The sequence below is a fragment of the Somniosus microcephalus genome, chromosome 11 (assembly GCF_052327205.1).
Source record: "Somniosus microcephalus isolate GS21.2 chromosome 11, FLI_Smic_1.0, whole genome shotgun sequence".
NCBI lineage: Eukaryota > Metazoa > Chordata > Chondrichthyes > Squaliformes > Somniosidae > Somniosus > Somniosus microcephalus.
In genome coordinates, this window is record NC_140997.1 from 158,976,152 (window position 1) to 159,002,227 (window position 26,076).

General features: G+C 44.6%; 1 protein-coding gene across 2 annotated transcripts in view; it reads right to left on the reverse strand.

Annotated features, from left to right (window-relative positions):
* The window catches only part of LOC147110963 (protein bassoon-like), a 428,570-nt gene that overhangs the window by 342,045 nt on the left and 60,449 nt on the right, over positions 1 to 26,076 (reverse strand). The window lies entirely within an intron of this gene.

Genomic DNA, 26,076 nt, shown 5'->3' on the forward strand with positions numbered 1-26,076 from the left:
ATGAAAGGACAGGGTTCCAACCCGGTATGCCAACCAATACATCACTGATCATTTCAATATAAAGTACTAACAGCTGGTTTTGAATTGGGGGGGGGGGGGGGGGAGAGGGGAGAACGAGGGGATGGAGAGACTGACAAGTACACTGTTTCTGAAAGCAGTCCTTTCATCACTGAAACTTAGATTCAATCACAGCGTCTTGCCAGTAACCAAAGATACCAAGTGATAAGTACAGTCTAAACCCATTTTCTAGTACATGGAGAGTTTATACACAACCTCCACAAATAACAGCATTATTCGACTTTGATTCACGAGTCATCTATTATATTACATCTGATCTGAAAATCAGTGATGACATTACAGTGCAAAAAAAGAGGGATAGACTTCCTTTTCCAATATCCTCACCCCTCAGTGTTGATGAAAACTCATGTTTACAGCACAAGGCATGAGTATAGTTCTGAAAATACCTGGAAAACTAAAAGAAGGTTTGTTAAGCATTAAAAACCTAAAAAAAAGAAATGAAATGGATAATAAGCTCCAATTTAACTCAATGTAAAAACTAACAATATATCATTCACTGTGAAACAAAAATATAAAGAAGGAAGGGAATGTATTAATTAATTAGGAAGTAATAGTTATGAGGCAGAAAGAACATAATTTTACTTAAAGCAAAATGGAACCCAAAAGTCAAAACTCATCAGCAACTGATCCTACGCTTATCTGTATTTGAAAAACAATGGGGGTAATTTTTGCCCCACCCAACCCCAACCCGCACCCACCACACACCAAGCAGGAGAGGGTCGGGCTGGGGGGGGGGGGGGGGTGGTGTAAATTGGTAAAAATGTGAAACCCGATCTGATCCCGCCATGAATGCGCCTACATCCAGTTTAACAGCGGCGGGTTTGGGACGGCCGAGTAACCCTGGCGAGGCGGGTCAAAGTGAATATTTAAATACGGCTGTATTCCTTAGATTTTGGAAACCATCTGAATTTAACGGCTGCGGGCCGGGTTTCCTGGGACTCAGGAAACCGGGCAACTGAAGGGAGGCGGGAGCTGCCAGATCCAGCAGGGAAGTACTTTTCCAGCACTGCTTATGGGGCAGGTGGAGCAGGAGTGCTCCCCCCACCCAACCCCCTCAAGCAAACCTTCTGCCGCAATCTCTCTCTCCACCCCACTCCGTGATTTCACTCTCCCTCCCTCCTCGCTGCTGCACTCCAAGCCACCCCCACCACTAACCACCGATCTTCTCGGATTGCTGGGGACCGTTGCCAGTGGTCCCCGGCTGCGACCTTGCACCGAAGGCTTTCCCGTCTTCAATTTAGCCAGCTACCAGGTGTGAAACAGAGTACAAAAATTCTAATGAGGTCCTGCTATTAAATTCGGCAGGACCTCGGCCTTCTCAGTATTTCTGTGTTTCCCGGCCACAGACACTTGTCCCCACCCCTTCCCCACCTCCCCATAAATATCAGGGTCTATCTCTCATTAGGCATTAATTGACACCAACTTTTAATATTCCACACACTATAAACAATACATACTTGCCCATTTCCACATCTTTCAGAAACATCTCCAAGCACTTTATATACAAACTTACTTTGAAGTGTTTGACTGTTAGATAGGCAAACGGCCATTTTGCTTGCAGCAAGAACCCACAAACAGCAATGAGATTAACGACCAGTTTGGTTGAGAGAGGAATGTTTGCCAACACACAGGAACTCCCTGCTCTTCTTCAAATAAATCAACAGGAACTTCAACATCCACTTGGGTCACTTGAACAAGCAGTGCTTTGGTGTACCATCTCATCCGAAGATTACTTCCTGCACTGGAGCATCAGCCAACATACATTTACCTGGAAGGCTAGCTGAAAGCCAGCATTGCCAGAAGACACCGAATTCCCCCCAAAATTTACATTTTCTTCTTACTCAGTGAGGCCCCTTGTTCATAAAAAGGAAACATACCCATTACAGGAAACTTTGGTTTATCCGGAGGTTAACTGTCCGGAATGCTCGAGCCACCGGCAAAATTCAGGAGTCGGTTTAGTAAGTATTTTTTCTTTTCGTTGCTTTTTTTTCCACTAGTCAGGCTCTGCAAGGTCTAGCTAAAGCTGTTGCTTAGCTACAGAGACGCTTGCAAGCTACGGCCGACTGTTTAGAAGCTGTTGCAACAGGGTTTGTTGCTAGATACGGAGCTCAAAAGCTTCCGTATGTTTTAACATAGCGCTGGTTTGTCCGGCAGTTTTGATGGGACGGCAAAAGCTCATCCCATCGGTGCCGGATATCACAAAGTTTCCTGTATAACTCTTAAAATGTTTTTGTCTTTTGTGGTACAAAGATTATACATCTTTTTTATCCTTATGTGGATCAGTGTCAAATTTTTTGTCTTAAAATACTCCTGTGCAGAGCCTTGGAATGTTTTACTACGTTAAAGGCGCTATATAAATACAAGTTGTTGTTGTTTCAATCAGCAACCCAGCTATTTTAGTGCCAGCTGTTAAAAGGCACTGTGCCATGCCATACCTATGATCATTCTTAATCAGTTTCAAATGCAAAAATTAAAAAGAAATCTGGAAAAAATCAGGATAAATGCAAATATGAAATAACAATAGAAGCTGGAGACCTGTTGTAATTATTTTTACAGATGTTTAGGAGCAAGTACGAAGAGTCTGTTTAACAACCAGCAAATGGCTAACATCAATCAGTCTAAATTATCGCAATTATAGTCTAAATTGCTGCAGCAAGTAATTTAGGGAGCACAATTTCTTTGCTTGCTAATCACAACTATTGGCTCTGCAACAGGATTAGAAACCACAGTGTTGTGTGCAAGGTCTCATCAGTAGATGGAAAGCCCCCAACTGAAGTGTGAACCCATTGTTCCTTTTTAAAATGGAAAGGGAAAGGATGGCAAATACTGGATATCTGAAGTAGAAAAAGGAAATACTGCAAATACACAACAGGTCTCTGAGCATCAGATTCTGGAGGAAAAAACAATGCTCCTGATCAGAACCATTGTTTTTTTCCTTCAGGTGCTGATAGACTTCTGGCATTTTCTGTTTTTACTGGTCTTGTTTAAGGGCACAATTTAGGCAAGTGCATTCGATTTGCATACAGTCAGCATATACAAGGATGGCAAAAGAAAGTTCCCAGTATCTGTGCCATTTCAATTTAAAGTAAAGTTATCGGCCACTAAATTAGCCCTTTCTAAAGAAAGAAAGGAAGAAAAGAACTTACATTTATATAGCATATTTCATGTACTCAGATATCCCAAAGCACTTCACAGCCAAAGTACTTTTGAAATGTAGGTAAATGCAGCAGCAAGTTCGTGCTCTGCAAGATCCTTGAACCTATTCGCCTCTTGAGCACCCTCTCCTCCTTTAACACCTTCCCTAACTCCCACCTCTGACCAAGCTTCTGGTCACTCTTCTTTTGTCTTGGCTGCCATTTTAATTTTGATTACACCTCTGAATATTTTTTCTATATTCAACAATTTATATAACACCTTGCTTTCTGCAGCAAACAATTCTCCAACATAGAGAAAATTTCAGTAGCTAACCTAAGTGTTAAAGTAGTCATGATTGCTGTGATAACTAGCCAACTATTTCACTGAACCATTTTCTGTATAACAGCTGGAATGGAGTGTTCTGAATCTGTAATATAATCTATCCATTCAGGCAAGGTCCCTGAATCACTTAAGTTTCAGTTGAACAGTTTGACTCCACCTCAAGCCTTTTGATCACATTAAAATCCAGCATAAAATCCAAATATTTGTATAAATTATTGAAGTAGAAAATGTCAATGTTAATTTATGTAGATGCAAGATCAGTTTCTTAAACCTTTTTACACAGGTTCAAAGACAATAAATAGCAAATTTACAGAAAGCGGTGATGAAGGTTGCTGCTAGCAAGTGCTAGAAAGTTACACAAGTGACTCCTTCACGCATTTATAACTGGATATTGAAGAATTCTATTACAGTGGGTTTGTAATTGCATACCAAGAAGTCAGGTTTTGTAACCTGAAGAGACAAATGTCAGAAGATGTAAAGTAATATCGTGTTTTATTATATCCCCAGGATAACCAAGTCTGTATAGTGTGGTTAGTAACCCCAGTAATAACATCAGAGGGCTTGCTGCTTTTTTTATTTTTCAGTCCCAAGTGAGTGACTAAATAAGTAATACCTTGCAATGCATTGCATTAAGATTTCTTCCTCAGTTCAATAACGCAAAAACAAAAGAATGCAGGCAATAAAATATTACCCAAATATCTCAGCAATATAAGGAACTATTTACTACCATGACAAGAAAGTCAACCAAGGAACACTAAAGGCAAAGTAACAGTGGTGAGTTTCTGCAGTGCATGCTGTAGATCGTACATACTGCAGCTTGACTGCACCGCTGATGGAGAGGGTGGATACAGAGTCAAGTGGGAGGGGACCAATCAAACACACTACTTTGTCCTGTATGGTTTTGAGCTTCTTGAATATTGTTGCGGCTGCACCCATCCAAGAAAGTGAGCAGTATTTTCTATCACACCCGAGACTTGAACCTTGTAGACGTAGAGATGCTTTGATGAGTGAATATGGCAGGTTGCAACACTCAACCTCATACCCAAATTTTGGCCAAAGTACTGATCTAGAACACTTGAGAACTCAGCAGGGAGATATTTAGCAGAATTTGAACTTGAGTGGTTAAATCACTGGGGTACAAGAAGGTCAACGGTTAATTCCTAATCTCAATATAGAATGCTGCTTCAACTGGCTTTGTGTCTTCATTTGAATCAATCCTGTTTTTTCTCTGCATAATGGAATAGCCTGTCTTCAGTTTTATTGCTGACCAGACTATAATGTTTCAATAAATCTCATCTTAAAATGCTGCTAAAATATGGACAGTTTGATATGCTTGATGTTGGATTGGCCAGAAGATGTTAGAACTGTACAGCTTCAAATCACTAAAAACAAGACCGAGGTTCCTTTATGCCAACTTGTGGTTCTTTACGATAGCAAAATACTGCAGATGCTGGAAATCCAAAACAACAACAGAAAATGCTGGAAAAACTCAGCAGGCCAGGTAACATCCGTGGAGAGAAATTAGAGTCGACGTTTCGGGTTGAAACCCTTTTTCAAAACTGGAAAGGAAATGAAATAGGTCGAAGGCAGGGCTGCGATAGAACAAAAGAAGTAAAGAGACATTAAGAGGTATTCAAAACCAGACGAGATGGTAATAGGACAAGTGGAGACAAAAGACGGTTCAGATAAGGTGTGAAGTGTACTGGCAGAGAGACAGCTGCCATGTGGGAGAGAGGGAAAAAAAGGACGGGGGGGGGAGGGTAAACCCAAAACAAAGGGGTGGAAAAAAAATGTAAGTAAAAATGTAATAGGGGCCGAGGTTATGATCTAAAATTGTTGAACTCGATATGGAGTCCGGAAGGCTGTAAAGTGCCTAATCGGAAGATGAGGTACTGTTCCTTGAGTTTACGTTGAGCTTCCGTGGAACAATGCAAGAGGCCAAGGACGGTGAGGTCCGAGTGGGAATGGAGCGGTAAATTAAAATGACAGGCGACCGGAAGCTCGGGGTCACCCTTATGGACTGAACGGAGGTGTTCCGCAAAGCGGTCACCCAATCTGCGTTTGGTCTCCCCAATGTAGGGGAGATCGCATCGTGAGCAGCGAATACAGTATACTAGATTGCAAGAAGTACAAATAAATCGCTGTTTCACCTGGAAGGGGTGTTTGGGGCCCTGGACAGTGGGAAGGGGGGAGGTATAGGGGCAGGTGTTACATCTCCTGCGCTTGCACGGGAAGGTGCCAGGCGAAGGGGAAGGGCTGTTGGGGGCGATAGAGGAGTGGACTAGGGTGTCTCGGAGGGAGCGGTCCCTACGGAATGCTGAAAGGGGAGGGGAGGGGAAGATGCGTTTGGTGGTGGGATCACTTTGGAGGTAGCGGAAATGGCGGAGGATGATCCGTTGAATGTGGAGGCTGGTGGGGTGAAAGGTGAGGACAAGGGGAACCCTATCGTGGTTCCGGGAGGGAGGGGCAGGGGTGAGGGCAGAAGTGCGGGAGATAGAACGGACATGGTTGAGGGCCGTGTCAACCACGGTAGAGGGGAATCCTCGGTTGAGGAAAAAGGAAGACATGCTGGAAGCACTGGTGTGGAAGGTGGCATCGTCGGAGCCGATACGGCAGAGACGGAGAAACTGGGAGAATGGAATAGAGTCCTTACAGGAGGCGGGGTGGGAGGAAGTGTAGTCCAGGTAGCTGTGGGAGTCAGTGGGCTTGTAGTGAATATTGGTCGATAACCTATCCCCAGAGATGGAGACAGGGAAATCGAGGAAGGGAAGGGAAGAGTCAGAGATGGACCATGTGAAGGTGAGGGAAGGGTGCAAATTGGAGGCAAAGTGAATGAAATTATCTAGTTCGGGGCGAGAGCAGGAAACGGCACCGATACAGTCATCAATGTATCGGAAAAAGAGGTGAGGGAGGGGACCTGAGTAGGACTGGAACAAAGAGTGTTCCACATATCCCACGAAAAGGCAGGCATAGCTAGGACCCATGCGGGTACCCACAGCAACACCTTTGATTTGGAGGAAATGAGTGGAGTTAAAGGAGAAGTTGTTCAATGTGAGAACAAGTTCAGCCAGGCGGAGGAGGGTGGTGGTGGATGGGGACTGGTGGGGCCTCTGTTCAAGGATGAAGCGGAGCGCCCTCAGACCATCCTGGTGGGGGATGGAGGTGTAGAGGGATTGTACGTCCATGGTGAAAAGGAAGCGGTTGGGGCCAGGAAACTGTTAGTGGCGGAGGGCGTCCGAAGAGTCGCGGATGTAGGTGGGAAGAGGCTGGACAAGGGGAGAAAAGATAGAGATGAGATAGGAAGGGATAAGTTCCGTGGGGCAAGAACAGGCTGAAACGATGGGTCTACCAGGGCAGTCCTGTTTGTGGATCTTGGGAAGGAGGTAGAAGCGGGCTGTGCGGGGTTGGGGAACTATGAGGTTGGTGGCCGCGGGGGGGAAGATCGCCAGAGGAGATGAGGTCAGTGAGTGTCTTGCAAACGGTAGTTTGATGTTCGGTAGTGGGGTCATGTTCCAGGTGGAGGTAGCAGGTGGTGTCGGAGAGTTGGCGTTCAGCTTCTGCTAGGGAGAGGTCAGTTCGCCAAACAATAACAGCACCACCCTTGTCAGCGGGTTTAATGACAATGTCAGGGTTGGATCTAAGAGAATGGAGTGCTGCAAGTTCAGAGGGAGGTAGGTAGGTTGGAGTAAGTGAGGGGAGCAGAGAAATGGAGACGGCTGATGTCACGGCGGCAGTTAGCGATGAAAAGATCTAGAGAGGGTAAGAGGCCAGGGGGAGGGGTCCAGGTAGAACGGGAATTATGCAAGCGGGAGAAAGGGTCAGTCGTGCGGGAGGAAGACTCCTGGCCAGAGAAGTGGGCACGGAGACGAAGGCGGCGGAAAAAGAGCTCAACATCGTGCCGAGCTCGCAATTCATTGAGGTGGGGGCGTAAGGGGATGAAGCTCAGGCCTTTGCTGAGGACTGATCGTTCGGGGTCAGGGGGGGAAGGTCAGAGGGGATGGGGAAAACGCGGCAGGGGGCGAGATTGGGAGAAGGGGGGTCAGAGGAAAGTGAAGGGGAAGGTGGTTCCGGAGGGGTCTTGGTGTCCAAATTCCAATTCCAGATCATAACCTCGGCCCCATTACATTTTTACTTATATTTTTTTTCCACCCCTTTGTTTTGGGTTTTCCCTCCCCCCCCCCCTTTCCTTTTTTTTCTCTCTCCCACATGGCAGCTGTCTCTCTTTCTGCCAGTACACTTCACACCTAATCTGAGCCGTCTTTTGTCTCCACTTGTCCTATTACCATCTCGTCTGGTTTTGAATACCTCTTAATGTCTCTTTACTTCTTTTGTTCTATCGCAGCCCTGCCTCCAATCTATTTCATTTCCTTTCCAGTTTTGAAAAAGGGTTCACCCGAAACGTTGACTCTAATTTCTCTCCACGGATGTTGCCTGGCCTGCTGAGTTTTTCCAGCATTTTCTGTTGTTATTGTGGTTCTTTATTGTGTTCCCCTTCCCTGTACTTACTTTCTATGTTGAGATTAACAGAACACAAATTAAATTGCCAACACAGAGGGTGTGAAATGCTCCATTAAGTGTCAGCTGTGGCTCAGTGGGTAGCACACTACCCTCTGAATCAGAAGGTTGTGGGTTTGAGTCCCACTCCAGGAACTTGAGCACAAAAATCTAGGCTGACACGCCAGTGCAGTGCTGAGGGGGTGCTGCACTGTCAAAGGTGCCGTTTTTCGGATGAGACGTTAAACCGAGGCCCCGTCTGCTCTCTCGTAAAAGATCCCATGGCACTATTTCGAAGAAGAGCAGAGGAGTTATCCCCGGTGTCCTGGCCAATATTTATCCCTCAATCACCACAACAGATACAGATTATCTGGTCATTATCATATTGCTGTTTGTGGGAGTTCGCTGTGTGCAAATTGGCTGCCGCGTTTCCCACATTACACCAGTGACAACACTCCAAAAAGTACTTAATCAGCTGTAAAGCGCTTTGGGAAGTCCGGTGGTCGTGAAAGGCGCTATAAATATGCAAGTCTTTCTTTCGCTCACCTACGTGTCCGAAGATTTGAGCACATAATCTAGGCCAGTGGAGGGCAAAATGCTAGAGTCCATTGTAAAAGATGCAATAGCAGAGCACTTGGATCGGACAAAGTCAACATGGATTTACAAAAGGTAAATCATGCTTAACTAATCTATTGGAACTTTTTGAAGATGTAACTGGTTGAATAGATAAGGGAGAACCAGTGGATGTGGTGTATTTGGACTTTCAGAAGGCTTTTGATAAGGTCCCGCATAAGAGATTAGCGTGTAAAGGTAAAGCACATGGGATTGGGGGTAAGGTACATACTTGGATAGAGAACTGGTTGGCAGACAGGAAGCAAAGAGTTGGAATAAACGGCTCTTTTTCCGAGTGGCAGGCAGTGACTAGTGGGGTACCGCAGGGATCGGTGCTAGGACCTCAGCTACTCACAATATATATTTATGATCTAGACGAGGGAACTAGATGTAATATCTCCAAGTTTGCAGACGACACAAAGCTGGGTGGGCGTGTGTGCTGTGAGGAGGATGCCGAGAAACTCCAGTATGATTTGGACAGGTTGGGTGATTGGGCAGATGCAGTATAATGTGGATAAATGCAAGGTTATCCACATTGGTGGCAAAAACAGGAAGGCAGATTATTATCTGAACGGCAATAGATTGGGAGAAGGGAAAGTGCAACGAGACCTGGGTGTCCTTGTGTACCAGTCGCTGAAGGTAAGCATGCAGGTGCAGCAGGCGGTTAAGGCGGCAAATGGTATGTTGGCCTTCGTAGCGAGAGGATTCGAGTATAGGAGCAAGGATGTCTTGCTGCAGTTGTACAGGGCGTTGGTGAGACCACACCTGGAGTATTGTGTGCAGTTTTGGTCGCCTTATCTGAGGAAGGATGGTCTTGCCATGGAGGGAGTGCAGCGAAGATTCACCAGACTGATGCCTGGGATGGCAGGAATGATGTATGAGGAGAGATTGGGTCGATTGGGCTTATATTCACTGGAGCTTAGAAGAATGAGAGGGGATCTCATTGAAACTTATTAAATTCTAACAGCACTAGACAGACTAGATGCAGGAAGGATGTTCCCGATGGCGGAGGGAGTCTAGAACCAGGGGTCACAGTCTAAAGATAAGGGGTAAGCCATTTAGGACAGAGATGAGGAGGAATTTCTTCACCCAGAGAGTGGTGAACCTGTGGAATTCTCTACCACAGAAGACAGTTGAGGCCAATTCATTAAATATATTCAAGAAGAAGTTAGATATATTTCTTAAGGCTAAAGGGATCAAGGGATATGGGGAGAAAGCAGGGACAGGGTACTGAATTTGGATGATTAGCCATGATCTCATTAAATGGCGGAGCAGACTCGAGGGGCCGAATGGCCAACTCCTGCTCCTATCTTCTATGTTTCTATGTTAAAATATCGGCCGTTCTCGAACTCAAGAGCAAAAACTAACTTTTGTTTCTGCGGTCTTGATTGGCTGCTGCTGGGACATGTGCGTCCTGAAACAGGGGTCCACAATTTTGGTTTCTTCCATCTGTAGTCTCCCAGTAGTTGGTTTTGCCTGAATAAGTCTCCCATGCGCATTTGAGGCTATTGGAATAGTCTCATGTACAAAGACTGTGCATGCGCACTGTTGAGACTCCATTTGTAGTAAGTTTTGGGCGAGGTCATTGCTTGAGGAGATTATCCTGGTCAGTTGTTTTCAATTATCCCTTTGGGGCCTGGCTTTTTAAAATAAATCCCTGTATTTATGATCTGCCCCTCTGAAAGGGGTCTGTCTCCTTGGGATCTATATATTTTATTACTTTCCAGGGAGGGAGATGTCTGAGCGCCTGGAAAGACGGGTCCAAAGTTTTTTAAATTTGTGCAGTCCCGGCTGGAGTTGGCGGAGATTGACGGTGGCCGGGTTCTTCACCATTTCAGTCAGTCTGCAGTAGGCGGGAAAGAGAGTCAGTGTCGGTGTCCGGGTCTTCTGGGAAGCGGCACGGCAGCCAAGGGCTGCTCGACTCCTCGCGGTGCAGCCGTTTGCTCTGGTAATTTACACGTGGCTTGGAGGCGGGGAAGCAGGGTGGAAAGAAAGAGACTTCCGACTTTGGGCCTCCAGCAAGCATTTGTCCCCTCCCAGGTTTGTTCTGGTGGCCTCTGGAGGAGGTGGGGGTTAAGGGTGGGGTGGACACATCAATGCCTGCCCTCTTTGGCTGTAACAATTTGAAGCTGTAGCCATGCAGTGGATACTTTAATAGCTTATCAATTTAGTGAGCGCACCATCAATGGAGAGTGCGCGCGCCACGTGGCCTTGGGTGGTGCGGAGGGGAAATGGGGTGGAAAGAAAGACTTCAGCAAGCCTTCACCCCCTACAGGTATCAGAATGCCCACTTTAGTGTATTTGAAACTGATTAAAGATCTTAAGAAGGAAAACATGTTTTGCAGGTAGTATTCTAATTTGATCTACAATTCCTATTTTAATTTAAGCTATATATTTATACAGCTTTGCATTTAAAACTTTCAAAAAAAATCTAACAAAGTTGATGACAAATCTGCATAAGAACACTGGGCTGTAATTTGCGGCCCATACGCGCCCATAGGGGCCACGCAAGTTCCGGGTTTAGGTATGCGCGAAAACCCGGAACTTGCGATCTGTAGATCCAATGCATTCCTGGGAAAAGGGCATCTGCGGGCAGAGAGTTGGGCTATTTGCCCAACTTCTGCCCAGCAAATGCCCATGAAATTCTTACGCCTGATAAAAGGCCTTATTTTATTAGCGTAAGAGTTTTAAAAAACAGAAAAATAAAATTATCAATAATTTATACATTTAAAAACGTGAAATAAGGCAAGTTTAAGTTTAATTTAAAATGTAAAAAAAATTTAATTAATTTTTTGTTTTAAATATTTAATTATATACCATTTTAATTAATTTTAAATATGTGATGGCTTTTTAAAAATGTATTTGAAATGTCTAAGTATTTTTTGAGGTGTTCCCATTCATACTTATGGGCCAATATATCTAAAGAACTTGTGTGTAATAATTTATAAACTGTTTGACTGAATGTTTAGAGAATTGGGTCTCGCTGGGGTTTGTTGATTTTGATATGACTACATTAGCATATTACCAGGTCCAACCAGAAAAATGCGCTCGAACCCTAACCAAAATTTGGAAATGAGCTCATCAAAGAAGAGAAAGATAGATGCTGATTGCCGAATGTTCAACAAAGAATGGACTTCTAAATATATTTTTACCTATGCGGGTGGAAAAGACTTGCATTTATGTAACACCTTTCATGACCACCAGACGTTCCAAAGCGCTTTACAGCCAATGAAGTACTTTTTGAAGTGTAGTCGCTGTTGTAATACGAAACGTGGCTGCCAATCTGAGCACAGCAAGCTCCCACAAACAGCCATGAGATAATGAGCAGACAATCTGTTTTAGTGATGTTGATTGAGGGATAAATATTGGCCAAGACACCGGGGATAACTCCCCTGCTCTTCTTTGAAATAGCGCCGTGGGATCTTTTACATCCACCGGAGAGGGCAGACGGAGCCTCGGTTTAACATCTCATCTGAAAGATAGCACCCCAAACAGTGCAGTACTCCCTTCTTCTTCTTAGGTAGTCCCTCGGAACCGAGGATGACTTGCTTCCACACTAAAAATAAGTTCTCAGGTGACTGATGAGTCCAATGCGGTACCTACAGTCTCTGTCACAGGTGGGGCAGACGGTGGTTGAAGGGGTGGGTGGGTGGGGTGCTTGGGTTGACGTGCGCTCCTTGCGCTTGGCTTCCACTTGCTCCCGGCAAAGAGACTCGAGGTGTTCGGTGCCTTCCCGGATGCTTCTCCTCCACTTTGTGCGGTCTTGGGCCAGGGATTCCCAAGTGTCGGTGGGGATGTTGCACTTTTTCAAGGCGGCTTTGAGGGTGTCCTTGAAGCGTTTCCTCTGCCCACCTGGGGCTCTCTTGCCATGTCAGAGCTCTGAGTAGAGCGCTTGCTTTGGGAGTCTCGTATCGGGCGTGTGGAGAATTTGGCCCGTCCATCGGAGCTGATCGAGCGTAGTCAAAGCTTCGATGCTGGGGATGTTGGCCTGAGCGAGAACACAGACATTGGTGCGCCTATCCTACCAATGCATTTGCGGGATCTTGCGGAGGCAGCGTTGGTGGTACCTCTCCAGTGCTCCTTGGACCACTTTCCATACCTCGGGAGCCTACTGTCAACAAGGGCAGATGTCGATGACTAAGTCCAACACCGTCTTTTGTGTGCCAGTGCAGCCTTCCGTCGCATGTGGAAGAGAGTGTTTGAAGACCAGGTCCTCAAACCCAGCACCAAGCTCATGGTTTACAGAGCAGTAGTGATACCCGCCCTCCTGTATGCTTCAGAGACATGGACCATGTACAGCACTCCCTTAGTATGGCACTGGAATGTCAGCCTAGATTTTTGTGCTCAAGTCTCTGGAGTGGGACTTGAACTGACAACCTTCTGATTCAGAGGCGAGTGCTACCAACTGCGCCACAGCTGACACTCAACAGAAAACAATGTGAATCGGCATTTTGAGAGTAAACCTGCATCTAAATATAAAAACTTGTCTGCCAAAGAAAAAGCAAAGATAGCTCGTATTCAAAAAGAGCAAAGTTTTTTCACAAGACTATCAGCGGCACATGATGGAATTACAAGAACAAGCTCCATGATTGTACACAAAATCGCCAAGAACAGCAAACCGTTTTCTGAAGGAGAATTTATAAAGGAATGTATGGTTGAATCTACCGCGATTTTGTGCCCAAATAAGAAAAAGCAGTTCGAGAGCATTTCATTCTCGAGGCAAACTATTGAGAGACATCTCAAGGATATCTCTGAGAACCTGGACCTGCAGTTGAAAAGTGAGGTAAACAATTTCTCCTATTTTGCACTGGCACTCGTTGAGAGTTGTGATGTCGAAGACACAGCCCAGTTGCTGATTAACATAGAAGATAGGAGCAGGAGTAGGCCATTCGGCCCCTCGAGCCTGCTCCGCCATTCAATAAGATCATGGCTGACCATCCAAATTCAGTACTCTGTCCTTGCCTCCTCTCCATATCCCTTGATCCCTTTAGCCTTAAGAAATATATCCAACTCCTTCTTGAATATATTTAACAAATTGGCCTCTACTGCCTTCTTTGGCAGAGAATTCCACAGGTTCACCACTCTCTGGGTGAAGAAATTCCTCCTCATCGCTGTCCTAAATGGCTTACCCCTTATCCTTAGACTGTGACCCCTGGTTCTGGACTCCCCGACCATCGGGAACATCCTTCCAGCATCTAGTCTGTCTAGTCCTGTTAGAATTTTATAAGTTTCGATGAGATCCCCTCTCATTCTTCTAAACTCCAGTGAGTACAAGCCCAATCGTCCCAATCTCTCCTCATACGTCATTCCTGCCATCCCAGGTATCAGCCTGGTGAATCTTCGCTGCATTCCCTCCATGGCAAGAAAATCCTTCCTCAGATAAGGTGACCAAAACTGCACACAATACTCAAGATGTGGTCTCACCAAGGCGCTGTACAACTGCAGCAAGGCTTCCTTGTTCCTGTACCCAAACCCTCTCGCTACGAAGGCCAACATACCACTTGCCCTCTTAACCGCCTGCTGCACCTGCATGCTTACTTTCAGCGACTGGTGCACAAGGACGTCCAGGTCTCGTTGCACTTCCCCTTCTCCCAATCTATTGCCATTCAGATAATAATCTGCCTTCCTGTTTTTGCCACCAAAGTGGATAACCTCTCATTTATCCACGTTATGCTGCATCTGCAATACTTCTGCCCAATCACCCAACCTGTCCAAATCATACTGGAGTTTCTCGGCATCCTCCTCACAGCACACACGCCCACCCAGCTTTGTGTCGTCTGCAAACTTGGAGATATTACATCTAGTTCCCTCGTCTAGATCATTAATATATATTGTGAATAGCTGGGGTCCAAGGACCGATCCCTGCGGTACCCCACTAGTCACTGCCTGCCACTCGGAAAAAGAGCCGTTTATTCCAACTCTTTGCTTCCTGTCTGCCAACCAGTTCTCTATCCAAGTCAATACCTTGCCCCCAATCCCATGTGCCTTAATTTGACACGCTAATCCCTTATGCGGGACCTTATCGAAAGCCTTTTGAAAATCCAAATACACCACATCCACTGGTTCTCCCTTATCTATTTTACCAGTTACATTCTCAAAAAATTCCAGTAGATTAGTCAAGCACGATTTACGTTTTGTGGATGGAAGCCCAAATCTGACAGGCAAACATGTTGGATTACTGAAAAGAATTTTCATTCAAGATATCACTGAAAATTTTGAGCTCATAGAAGAATTGGCATCAATGCAGTCAATGAAAGATACAACAGGAAAAGATTTTTTGGAGGTTGTAAATCAGTGCATGTCAAAATTAGGAGTGGAGTAGAAAAAATTAGCGAGTGTGACCACCGATGGAAGCCCAAATCTAACAGGCAAACATGTTGGATTACTGAAAAGAATTTATGACCAAGTCAGAGAAATAAATCCAGAACAGAAAATTATTTTTCTACATTGCATTTTTCATCAAGAGGTCCTCTGTAAAAGTGTTCTAAAACTAAGCAGTCATGGACACAGTTATGAAAGTGTTCAACTGCATTCAAGCAAAAGCATTAAACCATAGGAAATTTGTAACTCTGCTTGAAGAATCTGAATCCGAGCTCATGGATGTTCTGCATCATACCAACTTAAAATGGCTTAGTTTGGATAAAGCTTTGAAAACAGTGTAGGAACTGAGAGCTGAGATTGGATTGTTTTTGAAAATGAGAGAAAAAGGATTAGCATTTTCCACAGTTGAACGAAGCGGATTGGCTCTCCGATTTTGCATTCGCTGTGGCTACCCTTGGCCACATGAACAAACTGAATTTAAGACTGCAAGGGAAGGGGCTTTTTGTTCATGATTTGCATTTCAGTGTCAAGTCATTTATGACGAAGTTACTCCTTTTCTCCTATCAGACAGAAAACAAGCAGTTCAGCCATTTTCCCACTTTGTGACAGATTACTGATCGTGGCCAAAAGCTGAAAAAGGACAAGTCGTCACTACTCGACTTGCATGCTGAATTTTCTCGCCGATTCCAGGATTTAAAATGATAGAAAATGACCCATCTTTGGTATCCTCACCGTTCACATTTGATGTTGACAAAGCTCCATGTGACCTACAACTCGAGCTTATTGACCTGCAATGTGACACAATTGGTTCCGCTTCCTGGGTTTTACACCTCTCTCAATGACGGAGCTTTCTAAAGATCAAGGCTCATGCCCAAAGGTGTTTGTGCTGGTTGGATCAACATACATTCGCGAGCAGACATTTTCTGTGAAGAAATTCAATAAATCAAGACGTTTATCTTCGATGAGCGATGACCACCTTGCAGAAGTGCTCCGCACTGCAACAAGAGACGATGCCTGACTTCAATTCTGATAAACGCACATTCTTCCCATTGAGTGGGTTTTTGTTTAACCCAATTTTCAATATACAAGTGTAAGACTATATTGAGTTATTATGCAATCGCTTCTATACACACTACTTAAAAAAGGACAAAAATTTTGAATAAAATTAAAATATTTTAATTAATGTTTGATTGTTAGTATATGACTTGTTTATCTATAATTGTTAAAATGAGATCTTCTGAAAGTTTATAACGGTTAAAAAACAAATTTAAATAAAATTTTACAGCAGTTGTCGAGTAACCAGTATTAATTTTAATTATGGCATAATAATATCAATGGCTAAGATAAGTTTTGGGTAAACCTTTGTCATGTTCATTAGCATGTTAATAATTGTTATTTTTATTAAATGTGGAAAGGACATGAAGGGTTCTTTATACAATAAATGCCATAATAAATTTTAATGGTAGCTGTTGTTAACACAATTCCTTGTGTGTGTGCGGCCCTCAACAGCTCACCAAAACTTGGTAAGTGGCCCTCCAGCCCAAATAACTGCCCATCCCTGATCTAGGCCTGACACTTCAGTGCATTACTGAGGGAGTACTGCACTGTGGGAAACGCTGTCTTTTGAATGAGATGTTAAACCAAAGTCCTATCTGTCCTCAGGGGAACGTAAAAGATCCTGTGGCACTATTCGAGAAAGAGCATGGGATTATTTGGTCATTCATCTGTTAGATGTGCTGTTTGTGGGACCATGCTGTGGGCAAATTAGTTGCCATATTTGTCTATATTACAATGGCGACTATATTTAAAAATACTTCACTGGCTGTGAAATGCTTTGGGACGTCCGGAGGTCATGAAATGCGCTATATAAATGCAAGTTCGTTCTTTAATTTCTCTGACTCCCCCCTCATTTCTCCTCTCTGTCATGTCACCATGCTCCACATTTCCTACAGCATTTAATGTCGTCCACAGCGGCGGCGGTGGTGGACCTGTGTGGAGCGAGGCAGCGGCGGTGATATAAAGAGGTGGCGAGGCGCAGGTTGGCCCCACAGTGGCGGCGGACCTGTGTGGAGCGAGGCAGCGGCGGTGATATAAAGAGGCGGCGAGGCGCAGGTAGGCTTACCAATCTCTGAGCTCAGAGGGAGGGAGAGAAGTAAAAAGTAATCTAAGTGTGACGTCACCAGAAAGCAGGTAAGTGACTGGTTGGTGAGTATTTCTCTCTTTCTCCTTTTTTCCCCAAACTTAAATTTTGTGGTTTATAGTTTATAGGGTGTCTGTGGTGTAGCGGGGACTGCTGGTAAACCAGGGCCCTTCAGTATATCATTTAATTGTAGTGCAATTGGTGGGATTGATTTGATTTAATTTAATTTGAATTAATTAAAGGGTAAGTCATTGCAGGACAGCTCAGCCCCGTGGTATGCTCCTCCTGCGCTATGTGGGAAATCAGGGACACTTCCTGTGTCCCTGACGACCATGTGTGCGGGAAGTGTATCCAGCTGCAGCTACTGACAGACCGCATTGCAGCGCTGGAGCTGCGAGTGGATACATACAAGAGCATTCGCGAATCTGAGGACGTCGTGGATAACACGTTTAGGGAGTTGGTCACATCGCAGGTAAAGGCTGCACAGGCAGGAAGAGAATGGGTGACCACCAGGCAGAGTAGTAGGCGCAGGCAGGTAGTGCAGGGGTCCTCTGTGACCACCCTCCTCTCAAATAGATATTGTTGGGGAGGATGGCTTATCAGGGAAAGGCAGCAGCAACCTACTTCCTGGCACCGTGGGTGGTTCTGCTGCACAGGACGAGAGGAAAAAGAGTGGGAGAGCTATAGTAATAGGGGATTCTATTGTAAGGGGGATAGGCGTTTCTGCGGCCGCAAACGTGACTCCAGGATGGTATGTTGCCTCCCTGGTGCAACGGTCAAGGATGTCTCAGAACGGCTGCAGAACATTTTGGAAGGGGAGGGTGAACAGCCAATTGTCATGGTGCATATAGGTACCAACGATATAAGTAAGAAACGGGATGAGGTCCTAAAAGCTGAATATAGGGAGTTAGGAGGTAAATTAAAAAATAGGACCTCAAAGGTAGTAATCTCAGGATTGCTACCAGTGCCACGTGCTAGTCAGAGTAGAAATAGAAGGATATTTCAGATGAATACGTGGCTAAAGGAATGGTGCAAGGGGGAGGGATTCAAATTCCTGGGACATTGGAACCGGTTCTGGGGGAGGTGGGACCAGTACAAACCGGACGGTTTGCATCTGGGCAGGACCGGGACCGATGTCCTAGGGGGAGTGTTTGCTAGTGCTCTGAGGGAGGGTTTAAACTAAAATGGCAGGGGGTTGGGAACCTGAGCAGGGAGACAGAGGAAAGGGAAACAAGGGTAGAAGCAAAAGACAGGAAGGAGAAAAATAAAAAGGTGGCAGTCAGAGAAATCAAGGGTTTAAATCAAACATGGCCACAGTAAATAATTCTAAAAGGTGTAAGAATGTTAAAAAAACAAGCCTAAAGGCCTTGTGTCTTAATGTGAAGAGCATTCATAATAAGGTGGATGAATTAGCTGCGCAAATAGAGGTAAACGGCTATGATATGATTGGGATTATGGAAACATGGCTCCAGGGTGACCCAAGACTGGGAACTCAACATCCAGGGGTATTCAATATTCAGGAAAGATAGGCAAAAAGGAAAAGGAGATGGGGTAGCATTGCTGGTTAAAGAGGGGATTAACACAATTGAAAGGAAGGATATTAGCTCTGATGATGTGGAATCTGTATGGGCAGAACTGAGAAATACCAAGGGGCAGAAAACGTTAGTGGGAGTGGTATACAGACCTCCAAATAGTAATGCGGAGGTTGAGGATGGCATTAAACAGAAAATTAGAGACGCGTGCAATAAGGGCACAGCAGTTATCATGGGTGACTTTAATCTACATATAGATTGGGCTAACCAAATTAGTAACAATACTGTGGAGGAGGAATTCCTGGAGTGTATAAGGGATGGTTTCCAATGTGTTGAGGAACCAACTAGAGATCAGGCCATCTTAGACTGGGTATTATGTAATGAGAAAGGATTCATTAGCAATCTTGTTGTGCGAGGCCCCTTGGGGAGGAGCGATCATAATATAGAATTCTTCATTAAGATGGAGAGTGAAGTAGTTGATTCAGAGACTTGGGTACTGAATTTAAATAAAAGAAACTACGATGGTATGAAGCGCAAGTTGACTAGGATGGATTGGGGAATGTTACTTAAAGGGTTGATGGTGGATAGGCAATGGCAAACATTTAAAGATCGCATGGATGAACTACAGAATGTGTTATCCCTGTTTGGCATAAAAATAAAACAAAAAAGGTGACTCAACCATGACTAACAAGGGAAATTAGGGATAGCATAAGATCCAAGGAGAGGACATATAAATTGGCCAGAAAAAGCAGCAAACCTGAGGATTGGGAGCAGTTTAGGATTCAGCAAAGGAGGACAAAGGGATTAATTAAGAGGGGGAAAATAGAGTATGACAGTAAGCTTTCAGGGAACATAAAAACTGACTGTAAAAGCTTCTATAGATATGTGAAGAGAAAAAGATTGGTGAAGTCAAGCGTAGGTCCCTTGCAGTCAGAATCAGGGGAATTTATAATGGGGAACAAAGAAATGGCAGACCAATGAAATACATACTTTGGTTCTGTCTTCACAAAGGAGGACACAAATAACCTCCCAGAGATGTCGGGGAACATAGGGTCTAATGAGAGGGAGGAATTGAATGAAATTAGTATTTGTAGGGAAATGGTGTTAAGGAAATTGATGGGATTGAAGGCCGATAAATCCCCAGGGCCTGATAATCTATATCCTAGGGTACTTAAGGAAGTGGCCCTAGAAATAGTAGATGCATTGCTGGTCATCTTCCAAAATTCTACAGGCTCTGGAACAGTTCCCATGGATTGGAGGGTAGCTAATGTTAGCCCACTATTCAAAAAAGGTGGTAGAGAGAAAACGGGGAATTATAGACCGGTAAGCCAGACATCGGTAGTGGGGAAAATGCTAGAGTCCATTATAAAAGATGTAATAGCAGAGCACTTGGAAAACAGTGACAGGATCGGACAAAGTCAACATGGATTCACAAAAGGTAAATCGTGCTTGACTAATCTACTGGAATTTTTTGAGGATGTAACTGGTAGAATAGATAAGGGAGAACCAGTGGATGTGGTGTATTTGGACTTTCAGAAGGCTTTTGATAAGGTCCCACATAAGATATTAGCGTGTAAAGTTAAGGCACATGGGATTGGGGGCAAGGTACTGACTTGGATAAAGAACTGGTTGGCAGACAGGAAGCAAAGAGTTGGAATAAACGGCTCTTTTTCCGAGTGGCAGGCAGTGACTAGTGGGGTACCACAGGGATCGGTCCGAGGACCCGAGCTATTCACAATATATATATATATATATAAATGATCTAGACGAGGGAACTAGATGTAATATCTCCAAGTTTGCAGACGTGGGCGTGTGTGCTGTGAGGAGGGTGCCGAGAAACTCCAGTATGATTTGGACAGGTTGGGTGATTGGGCAGAAGCAGTATAATGTGGATAAATGTGAGGTTATCCACTTTGCTGGCAAAAAAAGGAAGGCAGATTATCTGAACGGCAATAGATTGGGAGAAGGGGAAGTGCAACGAGACCTGGGTGTTCTTGTGCACCAGTCGCTGAAGGTAAGCATGCAGGTGCAGCAGGCGGTTAAGAAGGCAAATGGTATGTTGGCCTTCGTAGCGAGAGGGTTCGAGTATAAGAACAAGGATGTCTTGCTGCAGTTGCACAGGGGCTTGGTGAGACCACATCTTGAGTATTGTGTGCAGTTTTGGTCGCCTTATCTGAGGAAGGATGTTCTTGCCATGGAGGGAGTGCAGCGAAGATTCACCAGACCGATACCTGGGATGGCAGGAATGACGTATGAGGAGAGATTGGGTCGATTGGGCTTATACTCGCTGGAGTTTAGAAGAATGCGAGGGGATCTCATTGAAACTTATAAAATTCTAACAGGACTAGACAGACTGGATACAGGAAGGATGTTCCCGATGGCCGGGGTGTCCAGAACCAGGGGTCACAGTCTAAGGATAAGGGGTAAGCCATTTAGGACAGAGATGAGGAGGAATTTCTTCACCCAGAGAGTGGTGAACCTGTGGAATTCTCTACCACAGAAGGCAGTGGAGGCCAATTCATTAAATATATTCAAGAAGGAGTTGGATATATTTCTTAAGGCTAAAGGGATCAAGGGATATGGGGAGAAGGCAGGGACGGGGTACTGAATTTGGATGATCAGCCATGATCTCATTGAATGGCAAAGCAGGCTCGAGGGGCCGAATGGCCTACTCCTGCTGCTATCTTCTATGTTTCTATGTTTCTTCAGCCAGCTATAAGGAAGACTCAAAGCATCCCAACAAAAACACTCCATCCAATTTTTCCCTTTGTCACCTTCTGATACGATCACAGCTGCCATCAGAAACTAAGCAGCATGGAGAGAACCAAACTTGCATCCCAACTGCCACATTGCCATTCATTGATAGTCCTAGCTGTTACACCACCTCACATCTATTTCAATCAATTTAAAATATATGGGGGATTGGAATTCCAGTGGGTCAGCAAAACACCTTTTTAACCCTCAAGAGCTGGGTTCAAATCTCTTTCTTGCGGTTTGTAATGATCCAAATGGGACACTCAAAACAGTTCCTCATGGTAATGGTCCTACACTACAATAACCGTCATTGATCAGCAAAAGTTGGCTCCCTCACTCAGAAGCCACAAGGATGGGTGATGGTGGTGGAAGGAAGTGCAAGCACACTACATTATGGGTTGTTCTTGAGAGTTTGGAGCAGAGAAAATTACAAGGACAGTGTCAAGTGAACTTCATTCTGCACATACTTCACCTCTTAACTTAGCCAAGAGTGCCTGAAAAAGCAGTGTTCTATTCCCCAGCACAAACATCCTTGACTTGATTAGCACAAAACTCAAACGTTTAAAATATATAAAAACTACACTGTAAAAGTTTGTATTGTAACAAATACCCAACCAGCTTCCATTTGTCAAAAACTACTGATATTGCTTCCATCTACTACAATACTGTAATGTATTATCACATGGTTTGTCACATGGTTTAGTATGAGCATGCTCAGTTCGCTCTGGCCTAGTAAAGCAAGCATATTGACTAGCAACTCTGTCCTTCATTTGTTCTACCCATATGTATGACATTTTGGTGATGAGAATGGGATCCCAAAGCCATTGTTAGGGATCACAGAAGGACACAGTATTCAACGTTCTAGTGGACAAGTTTAAGGTGAATTTGTGACACCTAAACTGAATTTTTGTGATGTTTTACTGTTAATGCTCATGCAGAATTGTCTGTGCTTCGCATATACACACACACACACAGCAACAGCAGCGTTGATTCTCACAGGTACACAGGTAGCGTGCAGAATCACTGTACGACGAAGATCAGGCCAGATGTCTACGGAACATTGACAAACCTACTCGCGCCAGGGAAAGCGAAGGATGCATCTTTTGAAGACATTGTCGAGAAACTCAAGGACCATTTTGAACCAAAGCCATTAGAAATAGCCGAGAGCTATAAGTTGGGTACCAGAAACCAAAAACAAAGTGAAACCATCAGTGAGTACATTGTAGCTCTTAAGAACCTGTTTTTGCATTGTAACTTCGGCACATTTTTGGATCGTGCATTGTGAGATAAGTTTGTGTGTAGACTCGTGGATGAGCGCACAGTCCAAGTTACTGAACACTCCAAACCTAACGTTTGACATAGCATGCAAAATTGCCCTATCTATGGAGATGCCGAATAAGAATGCCAGGGAGCTCCATCCAACTCAAGTGACTAGTGCAGCTGAGGTCTGCAGTCACAAAGCCACCGTCAAACCTAAAATTGTGAGACCAAGTCAAAAGCATGTCGGTGAGAGCAGTTCAATGAATTGTTATCGCTACAATGGAAATCAGTCACCACAGTCCTGCCAATACAGAAATGCGAAGTGTTTTCACTGCCAGAAGCTAGGCCATATTTCAACAGTTTGCTGAGCTAGATCTAAAGTAGGAAGCAAAAACCATTCTAGTGGCAATGCAAAGCAGTGACAACAAAAGGGAAGCGTTCACAATATTGAAGTGAACACACCTGATGTTGAAGAACTAGGCATCAACAGTATCTATGCCACTAGCGGCAATGCTAGCAATCGTGAGAAAAACTTCTGTACAAAGCTTTTGATCAACGAGCAATATATTGATATGTGTATCGACACAGTGGCGGACTGCTCTATCATGAGTAAGGACACGAGAGTAAGTTTAATCAAATACCACTTACAAAGAGTAGCATCGAGTTAAAAACCTACTCCGGAGAAATCTTAGAGACATATGGACAAATGGAATGTACAGTTCAACACAATGGCCAGTCAGTAAAGCTGCCTATTACTTTAGCGAGCTACAACAGGCCAACCCTCATTGGCAAAGACCGGTTGAGAAAGTTAAAACTAGACTGGAAAAACATCTTCAGTGTTGATGCTTCAAAGAAGCGACTCGACACAATGCTGAACAAGTACGAAAGTATGTTCAAGACAGTTATGAGGGCATCACTGGGTATGACACACATATCCGCATCAAGTCCAAGGCAAAGCCTGTCTATTGTAAGGCAAGGCCGGTCCCCTATGCGTTGAAAAGTCAGGTGGAGGAAGAGCTAGCGAAGCCGATAGAGGACGGAGTGCTAGTAAAAACTGACAAAAGTGAATGGGCTACCCCAATTGTGGTATTGCCCAAAACAGACAAAACTGTACGCTTGTGTGGTGACTACAAAGTTACTATCAACCAAGCGGTTGAGGATGAGCAGTACCCGTTACCTACAACACAAGATTTGTATGCAGCACTCTTTAGGTCAAAGGTTTTTTCCAAGCTTGACCTGTCGCATGCTTAAGCTCAGCTGAATGTTGACAAAGATTCAACAGTATCTCACTATCAACACATACAAGGGACTGTACTCATACACCAAGCTACCATATGGAGTGAAGTCCTCCCCCAAAATCTTCCAGGCTACGATGGATAAGATTTTACAAGGAATTCCAAATTGTTTATGCAATCAAGTCAAAGTGCTGATCGCAACAAGCAGAGAGGAAGAAAATCTAGAAGTGTTAGATATAGTGCTTCAAAGGTTGAATGCCCACAATGTCAAATTGAAAAGGAGCAAATGTGCGTTTTTTTAGCCGAAGGTTGTGTACCTCGGTCTGAAAGTTGATGCAAATGGCTTACAACCAGTTAAGGAAAAGGTTGATGCTGTCATCAATGCTCCAAAGCCACAGAACATGTCCGAGTTAAGATCTTTCCTTGGAATGGTCCAGTACTACACACGTTTCTTACCTGAGTTAGCGACTATGTTTGCTCCATTGCGCGAGCTCAAGAAGGATGTCCAGTGGAAGTGGACAAAAGCGCAACAGGAAGCTTACAACGCTTGTAAGAGAAGTCTCTCTAGCGATGCTCTACATGTGCACTACGACACAACGAAACAAAGCGTGAGCTTAAGTTAGTGTGTGATGCTTCTAGTTACGGTGTGGGAGCTGTCATAAGCCACGTAATGGATGACGGCCAAGAGAAACCAATCGCGTTCACATTGCGAACCCTCACAGAGCAAAAGAAACTACAGGAAACTCTCGATTTACTGGCACCTAAATAACCGGAAACCTCTGTTAACCGGCAAAATTCAGGAGTAGGTTCAGGTAAGTTTTACTTCATATTAGTGGCCGTTCCTGGATCTGTGGCTGTGTAATCAGGGTTCCTGCACTTGTTGCTAAGCAACAGGGAAGCCTGGATTTGTTGCTGTGTACGGAGCTCTCGTACCTTTTAACTATACCTCTCTGTAATCCGGACTTTTTGATAAACTGGCACCATGCCGGTCCCGTCGGTGCCGGATAAAAAAAAGAGTTTCCTGTATGTGCAAATTGAAAAGGAAGCACTCGCCGTAGTGTTTGGAATCAAGAAATTCCAACAGTTCCTGATCAGCAGAAAGTTTACCCTGATAACCGATCATAAACCGCTCCGAGCAATATTGGGGCCCAAATCTGCCATCCCTGCAATGGCCACATCAAGAATGCAACGTTGGGCAGTGTTGTTTTCACAATATGACTACACAATTGAATATCGCACTTCAAAGCAAAATGCAATCTCAGATGCCTTGTCCAAGTTGCCACATGAGGACTCGTGTTGGAAGTGAAGGTGAGATTTTCACGCTAGGTGCAGTTGACAAAGAATTCCCTGTGAATACAACTGAGATTGCAGATGAGACTCAAAAGGACTCAGTATTGAAAAGAGAGTATGAAAACACCTTGAATGGATGGACTGATCAGTGTCTGGATACAGAATTGAAACCATTCCATAACCGTCGTACTGAATTGTCTGTGAGCAAGGTTGTATCAAGTGGGGAAACGGAGTGGTGGTACCTACTTCTTTGAGTTCTGAACCAAAACAAAACAGCCCGAAAACTGGTTCAACACCAAAACCTTTTGTAAGGAGATCAGGAAGGCTCGGCAAACCTGTTATTAAACTGGATTTGTAGTTCATTTGAAAGAAAATAGCCAGAAGTTTTTGTTATGTGGTACATGTAATGCTGGAAAAAGTGGGACCATAGTTCTGTTGTATTTGAGGGGAATACATACATTTTTTAAAGCGGAAAGCAGTGTAATGTATTATCACATGGTTTAGTATGATGAGCATGTTCAGTTTGCTCTGGCCTAGTAAACAAGCACATTGACTAGCAACTCATTGGCCTAGAAATTGGGTTGGGGCGCCAAAGTGGCGCAAAAGTCGCCTGAGCGCAGGATTTAGCGCAGCGATCGGAGTGATACCGATCGCCAGAAATTCAGTTTCAGTGCCCCTCGAGGGAGACGGGGCGAGGCTCGAGGCGCTCCGCGTCCCTCTTAGGGCACTGAAACTGATTATCGCAGCGCAACGTGCCGCAGCGCCACATGCTGCAGCACAGCACGCTGCGGTACTGCAGGCCTTCCTCCCACTGTTAAGGGGGAGGTGCCTGCAACAGCGCAATCCCCGCTCGCGAGTGCCGGCAAATGAGCCCGGCACCAAG